At 30.7% G+C, this 7,760-nt stretch overlaps 1 pseudogene; it reads left to right on the plus strand.

Annotated features, from left to right (window-relative positions):
• Window positions 1–4,580: 4,580 nt before the first annotated feature.
• Window positions 4,581–6,757, plus strand: LOC114716886 (probable S-adenosylmethionine-dependent methyltransferase At5g38100; annotated as a pseudogene).
• The last annotated feature ends 1,003 nt before the right edge of the window (window positions 6,758–7,760 follow it).

Genomic DNA, 7,760 nt, shown 5'->3' on the forward strand with positions numbered 1-7,760 from the left:
TGGGTCCACATACGACTCCACACCAAAAAGACGAAATCCAACGGGATTTAATTAAGGGTATTCTAGTATTTGACCTCATATGAACCCAACTCTTGCCAAGTCACTTGCCACTTCAGCACAAACTGGTCAACTAACAGTTGACTATTTAGATCTGTTATAATAGGGGACATTGCTATGATTTTGACACCTCTAGGACGACATTGCTTCAAAAAAAAATTTCGAATACTCATGGCTTATTTGAGAAAACTTTCAGGACAAAAATGTCATTTAACCCAAAGAGTGGTCCCAGTTAATGCACCACATTGTAAATGAATATAAGAGGGTGTTTGGATGGAAACCAAACCATGATTTCAGAAGTGATTTTACGGTTTACGAAGTAAATATGTGGAAGAGTTTATCTCAATCTGCAGAAAAGTGCTTTTCAAAAGCACTTCTCATACCATTCAAACATCCCCTAAATGCATAATGATACTTGAGGTCACACATATACTGTTCATTGTACTGTAGCAACGAATTTACACTCAAGTTCGAAACACTCTTAACTCTTAAGCTATAGTATCAAGATTCTTGAAACTTTTTTTTTTTTGGAAAAAAGGACAAAATTTACTGTAAGGATGAAGAAGAATATTACTATCTTCATAGATCACGTTGGAGTGGGATTTGTGCATCACTTCATCCGGGTAAAGGCCTTATGATGGTAGGGGTTCGTCAAAGAAAGGGCCTAAGGAAATGCAAACTATCCTCATCAATAGAAGCTAGAGAAGAGAAAGATACAGAGCCTAATATTTCTTTAGAGATCTACAATGGATGCATTTCTTATCTTCATGCAGTGCTATATTCCTTTTTTGGCCCCAAGATATTGAGGAACATAATCAAACCTTTCACCGTATCCTTACCTTCATCAAAATGAATCTAGAAATCTTTGTCCCAAAAAATGATTGTTTATTCAGTTTTTCAGCAAGTATACAAGTCAAAGCAGGTTGAATACAAAGATAAATTCTTAGATACATTTAGTTGGAAAAAAAAAACATGCCACACTAGTCTATCGTAATGGCTCTATAATGGCAAGCAATTGCTTTCTGATTCACTATATATTGATGCTCCTCAACTCTCCCTGTATCAACATGTTGACTAGCCGCTGCTCGCTTTCTCTCAATCAGAAGTTTTTATTCCAATTTCTCTATCTTCAGGCTGCACACAAAATATGAATTGTTAAAACACCAGCTTCCAAAAAAAATCAGCTAAGGACCATTTTGATCAAGACACTTCAAGAATTACTCAAGTTCACGGAACATCTCTTGATTATCAATATTCCCTTCTTCAAATACTCCATACTTGGAGGATAGAGATATCAAAGAACTACCCACGAAGCTTGATGAATCAAAACTTGTCTTGAAGCATAGTGCATGCATTTGCTTCCCCAATTCAAGCGAAGTTGAGCTGCCACAAACCCGTAATACACTTGACAATGTAAAATCATTGACATCCACATCTTCTAGTAGTGCTTCCCTGAACAGTCTGAGAGCTTCATGGTCTTCACACATTTGAGTGTAGCCATATATCATCCCGCTCCAAGAAACCACATTCTTTTCAGGGATCATCAAACATTTTTCGACCAAGTCTTGTCTTTCCACACTTGGCATACATATCAACGATTGAACTCCCAGTGAACACATCAAATTCATACCCAGTCTTCACGACAAGGCAGTGCACAAACTGCCCAACATCACGCTTTGATAAAAATGCACATGACTTAGTTACACTGGGGAATATATGGTCGTCAGGCTGACAAAAAAAAAATGAAAATTATGACATGTCAAAAATGGTTAATTTTAACGAGAATTTTAATCACAGGGAATTTGATTGTCAAAACATAATACATCATGGTCCTTAGTTTAAATCTTTAATGATCAGGGAGGTGATGTGCAATTTCAGGATGGTTTTGTGTATTTTGACTAATGATATAATTAAGATGTGATAAGAGGGAATGTAGGGATTTTTTTAGGTGTAATTTAGTAATTTAAATTTATATTTTAGCTTTTTTTTAAATAATTACCATTTTCAAGATCCTATCTAATAAATTTTTTTAGGTCATTTTCTTTAATTTTTCCAAAAATTGAAGCATGTTTTGTTAACATTTAATTGTGATTTATCATTTAAACTCGCTAAGTCAACATTTCAATTATGAGATCAGGAGTGTTAATATTAAAAGACTGAAAAAACATATTATAAACTTAAAGGAATAAATTGAAATTTGACATAAATTTATGGATAAAGCATATGTTTAGTCCTCTGATCCAAATTTGCCTCCAATTTCAATTATTAATCCCTTAAGTTTAAAAAGTGTATTTTTAATTTCTTAATACCGACACTATTAGTCCTATTTAATTGAAAATATTAACTCTACAAATTCAAATACTAACTCTACACTTAAATTCTAACAAAATATGCTCTAAATTATAATTCTTTAATATAACCACATTTATAAATGCTTAAATTTTTTTATATTTTGGTATTATTAATATTTTATCATATATCTAATTGTTTAAATACTTAAATTTTAAAATATAAAAATGATTATATTAAAGTCAGCATTTTCTGTTAATAAGACACATAGTGTTAATATATTAAGAGACTAAATAGACAATTTATAAATTGAATGAACTAAACAAAAACTTAATATAAATTTAGGACCAATGGTATACATTAACCATAAAATTATTATCATCATCATCATAAGTATAATACAATTTAATAGAGTTTTATTTTGTCAAAACTGAAAGAATTAATTTATTTGCAACTTCATGAATGCTTTTGCATCTTTAAAAAACATATTGTATCTGAAGTATATTGACTAAAAGTTTATGAGTATTTTTATAACTTTATCTTTTTAAGTTTTTTTTTTGAGTTGGAGGCATTTTGGTACTTTCATAACATTAGTAATGACCCCACTGCAAAAAATAACTTTCATTAGGCAAATTTAACAGTTATGTGAGTTTTTATTTTGTTTTACACGTTTGTGGATATTTTTGTACATACAAAAAATAGGAGTGAACATATACCAGATCAGATTGGGTTAGTGCCGAACCCGAGGTCTGGGATAAATATACTTTGGGCCAAATGTGATCATCCGTGGTCCAGTCCAACCCCTATTTCATGAAGAATGAGAAATATAGAATTTCATAAAGAAAATTAGCTTTAGTTTTGGCGGTTTTTGAGAAAGAAATGTATATTCTATTTAGTTGAGCAAAGCAATAAATCTTCCTTTCGGATCTCTCTGTTATATTGATTCGTCAGTTCAAATTATACTTTATTCGAAGATTGGCATCACAAATGTCTTCCACTTTGCTCACTCAGGAAGGAAACGCGATTAAAAAAATTATTCTCCCCAGTATTATCAGGAATATTGTTGCTTGCAGCTTTTTTACAATCGAATTGTTGTAATATTTATTATATTATTATAATTGCTATGCTTGGATTTTATTTTTTATTTATATATAAAAACACATGAATTATTTCATACACGCACGTGTTTTAAATTTAATTTTATTTAATTTTTGTACCAAAATCTGATATGCTCAAAGTAAAGGCACTATGTAATTTTCATTTCAAATTTGTTTTTAAGCACGCTTTATAAGTGCCACCTGCAGATTAAACAGAGACATTTAATTTTGACAGAAGGTTTTAGTTATTTTATTTCTTCAATGTTATATATACAGTGTCTTTCACTTCTCTAACCTTTACATCATTAATCTTTTTCAGCAAAAAAAATGCGAATACTGAAATTTTAAAAATTGATAAAATATTCTGAAATTTTGATTTTTTTTTTCAAATAATAACGACTGGTAAAAAATTGTCATATAAAACTAATGGTGTTAAAATGAATGGCCAAAAAAAAACACTTCATAAAATTAGATGATCAAAATGACAAATTAGATAAAGTTATATGACTAGATGTGTACTTTTGTCATTAATTTATAATATCTGAAACCGTGGAGACACAACTACTTTAAGTTGGGATGTTAGTCACCTTAGGTCCTAAGGAATACATATTATTTTATTCGTTTGTAAGCCTCATAAGATTGGGATCAAATATGCCACGAAATGCAAAGGGCTTCATATATAGGTGTCATGTGCTCATCAAAGTCATGAGTACTGAAACTGGTTCCGTGTGTGTGTGTCATTTCACTAGCTTCTACATGTTTATGGCTGCCTTGTTGAAAGCCAAAAGTAAAGAAGTGAGAGAGATGGTGACAATCATCCCTAAAAGAGTGGAACACATATGGGACATTTGGAATGTCCGAGGAGCTATCATGTTTAGCTTCTTGGTTCAAGTGTTTCTAAAGGTGGAGAAACTATGGTGCACGCATCTATTGAAAGTGAAATTGTTGAGTTCTTTGAATAGAATGGGGCAACATCAAAAGATCATGATGAAGAAGAGGCTAGTCGATGTGTTCTAAGCAATCCACTTAGATTATGATTATGATAATTGCTCGCCATCACACCCAACTTTGTTGTTTTTGGCACATAGCATAGCCCAAGACCTTGAAAAATTCTGATCGGACCGCAAATAGGAAGCTATGTCCAAGATATGGGTTCAGATGTTGATATTTGCTGCAGCTCATTGCGGCCAAAGTATTCAAGTAAGAGATCTTCCTCAAGGTGGAGAACTTATTTCCATTGTTAGAATTGCTGTTAGCGAGAACGTTTAGTTGAAAGATCTGATCATGATGGGAATGAATGGAATGCAATGAAATCGAAATTTTTTTAGTAATGGCATGTTTGGTAAGTACTGGAATAATAAAAAATGGATTAATAAAAATTTTTATATTTGGTTAGATGAAAATGGGTTGAAAAATTGTGTAAGTTTACCATATTACTCTTAATGAAAGAATATAATATTATGAAATAAAAATGCTTTTCAACTAACAAAAAATAAAATAATAATATTATACAACTAAGAAGTATAATATATTATTAATAAATAATAATTAAAAATAAATGAATAAAAATTAGTTATAATAAATAATAATTTAAATAAATAATTAAATCTGAATATTCAATAGAAATAGTAAAATAACTGTAGATATCAACTGATTAAAAAACCGTTAAATAAAAAATTAAATAACAAAAAAAATATATATAAAAAAAATCAAAGAATGAAAACTCTCTCTAGTCCACTCTATTTGCCTCTATTTTTCACGTATTGAATAGAATATAAACAAACTCATATAAACAAAATCAACTTCTGGATTACATTGCTCTTGAGTAGAAACTTCTTGGTGAATTTGTTTTTTAACTCATTTAACTAATAAACCACATCATATCTGCAGAGATCAGCAATTGAAGCAGCCAAAAACCTTCTCCAAAGTGCAGTAACTGATAACTTTGACTTGAAAACAACTTATGTTTCTTCTGCAAACCAAATTCGCATAGCAAACTTTGGCTATTCCTCTGGGCCGAACACCTTCATTGCAACACAAAACATAATAGAAGCAATACAACTCAAATACCAATCTTAATCTCAAAATCAAAACACCCCAGAATTCTTTGTTTTCTTCAATGATCAAGCGTCAAATAATTTCAACACTCTCTTTCAGAAACTTTCTCCCAATACAAACTACTTTGCAGCTGGAGTTCCTAGCTCTTTCCATGGACGTTTATTTCCAAGTCAAAGCCTGCATATAGTTCACTCATTTTCATCATTGTCCTGGCTATCAAAGATGCCCAAAAAGCTTACTGATAGAAACGGTGGTGCTTGGAATAAGGGAAGGATTTTCTATACCAATGCTCCAAAATAAGTTGAAGATGCTTATAAAAGACAGTTTAAGATGGATTTGGAGACATTTTTACAAGCTAGAGCACAAGAACTTGTGGGCAATGGGATAATGATACTTTTGATACATGCTGCTCATGATGTGATTGATTTTAGTGTGGACCTGTATGGTGGAAAAAATTATGAAGTTTTGGTAAGCTGTCTAATGAATAGGAAAATTAAGATTGAGAGAATTGCTGAATATCCCTTACTGCAAAGTTTATTATCCCAAGTGCGTGAAATGATTTTAAGGACCAAGGTGCAACATACGTTTAGCAAGTGCGTTTTTTTTCCCAGTTATGTGCAATCTATCTTTAATTATGTGCAAAAGGAAAGATATTTGTATATAGCTAACAATATGTTGCATACAACTAAAAAACAATTAAACTCACTCAAGGACCTAAGACTTATATGTGTACCCTTGGACAATAAATTTTGCACTGGAAGACTTTTCGGTAATTTTCCCATTAAGAATTTGCTAAAAGTTTTTTTTCCCATTTTTGTGATTGTAGGGACTTATAAGTGAAGAAAAAGTGGACACTTTTAATGTGCCCAAGTATTTTCCATGGCTGAAGGATCTGAAGAAAATGCTTGACAGTAATGAAGATTTGAGTGGGGAGAAAATGGATCCATTAGATGGCAATGAATTGTTAATTGAGCCAAACTTGGACAGACATGTTTCTCAATGCCGAGCTGCTCTCGAAGTGCTAATTGGGAAGCACTTCGGTGATGGAACTGTTGATGAACTTTTTGATGACTTTGCTCAGAAACTTATGAAATCCCCAGAACTCATGATGTATCCCCAGAAGCTCAAACTTGTAATGCTTTTTGTTGTTCTCAAGCGCAAGGTGGGAGCATAGATAGGGATGATTAAGAAATTGATTATTCTCTCATGATGATGATGAACTTAATTATGATGATAATGCAATGCTGCTTTTATTCGCTTGTTGGACTTAATAATTATCATGAATGGTAGTGAAACTGTGAAGACAACATATATTGATCTAATGTTTTAAGAGTTTGTTATATGATTTTGTGGTCATGCACTCCTCTTTTCATTAATTATGAAGTGATTTTTATTATGTCTGTGTCCATCTTATTATTGTTATTAGTTGAACTGAAAGGAATATCTGGTCTTTAATTATTAAGAAATTTTATGATATTTAAATAATCCTACATGCATATATCAGTAATAAATATGTTATTTAATATTAATTTTATTTATTAAAATGATGAATTATTTTATTTTAATGTATTTATATTATAATTTTTTTAATAAATATTTTTGTTAGGAAAATAAATATCAAATAGACATCTTTTCATTATCTTTATGTTTTATATTATATTATAATTTATATCCATATAATATTTAACTTATTATATTTTTAAAATAATTTTATATATTATATTATATGTTAAAAATTTATTATAAGATTAGGGTGCTAAAAGTAGCAGAAAAATAATATCAAGATGCTAAATGCAACCTAGATAAAATTAAGGTACTGGATACACGTAGAAAATAAGAAAAAATATTAAAAAAATCTCATTTGACAAATTAATTTGAGAATAGAATTTTCAATAAATGTAAAGTGGGCCCCACAAGTCTTAATAAATATCATAACAAAAAGACCGTATTAACCTGATGAATACTGAATGCATGTGGGGATTTTCAACCAATTTTCTCTTAGAAAATAACATCATGAATTCATGATTTTTTTTTTGGGCCTTGCACCATGAATTCATGATGATGGATGTTACTTTATCTACTTTTATGTTATTAGCGACGCAGCAGAGTATTTTTTTCATAAATAAGTATGCCGTAAAATGTTTCATAATTTAAACTATGATGGGTGCAATTATCATAGTATATCACACCTTTCTCATTACTCTTATTAATCTAATTAAAACCAGCCTCAATGTTCGGATGGGTTCTCAGATCACTGCT

This window comes from Neltuma alba, unplaced genomic scaffold (assembly GCF_004799145.2).
Source record: "Neltuma alba isolate B1F8T4 unplaced genomic scaffold, ASM479914v2 tig00011698_pilon, whole genome shotgun sequence".
Classification (NCBI taxonomy): Eukaryota; Viridiplantae; Streptophyta; class Magnoliopsida; order Fabales; family Fabaceae; genus Neltuma; species Neltuma alba.